The sequence below is a fragment of the Bactrocera latifrons genome, unplaced genomic scaffold (assembly GCF_001853355.1).
Source record: "Bactrocera latifrons isolate USDA-ARS-PBARC rearing strain unplaced genomic scaffold, ASM185335v1 scaffold_182, whole genome shotgun sequence".
Taxonomy (NCBI): Eukaryota; Metazoa; Arthropoda; class Insecta; order Diptera; family Tephritidae; genus Bactrocera; species Bactrocera latifrons.
Window position 1 is genome coordinate 129,629 of NW_017535319.1, and position 658 is coordinate 130,286.

General features: G+C 30.2%; 1 protein-coding gene across 1 annotated transcript in view; it reads right to left on the minus strand.

The window, feature by feature from the left end:
* Positions 1-658, minus strand: part of LOC108967289 (sialin) — a 33,746-nt gene extending 33,088 nt beyond the window's left edge. Inside the window, exon 1 of the mRNA XM_018930596.1 lies at positions 466-658. The gene's annotated coding sequence lies outside the window, so the exon portion shown is untranslated. The remainder of the gene's footprint in view (positions 1-465) is intronic.

The following is a 658-nucleotide window of genomic DNA, read 5'->3' on the forward strand; positions in this document are numbered from 1 at the left end:
TTTTATTAGTATACATTTTTTCAGAAAATATTTATCATAAAATTGGTAAGAAAAATGTATTGGAAACTATTTTTATTTATTAAAAAAACAATAATATCACAAAATATAACTCTTTGCAAATTTGTTGACCTTAATAATATGACCATCAATTTTTCATTCCAAATTGCCTCTTCACTTAAGGAAATTAGTTAATGTTTCACTAACAATTTCAAGAGCTGCCAAAATTTGGCTTTAAACTCAAGCTGCACTTATAAAATGATAGGCAGATACATAACTTTGTCTGCTACTTAAACTCTTATTTAAAATGTATTTTATTTAAGCCATAAGCATCCGAAAACACAACACTCATTTATATTTAAACAAAACATTTGAAATAAAAAATTAATTTCGAATGCTTCTTTGTTCACTTGCATAGTATTTTCCAACAAAAATACAGTTTTATACTACTTGACAACAACACTTTACCTTCTGCACACTGCCGAAGAGACCAAACACCTACTTATTACACTATTTGACGCATTCACACGTCTATTACTTATGTTTTTAACTTAGCTATAACTGTAACACTTTTAGACACTGCTACGAAGCTGGTAAAGCTGGTAAGCCAAACCACCGCACGCTATGAATAGTTCAGACGTACTGCGCGCTGCACTTGGCA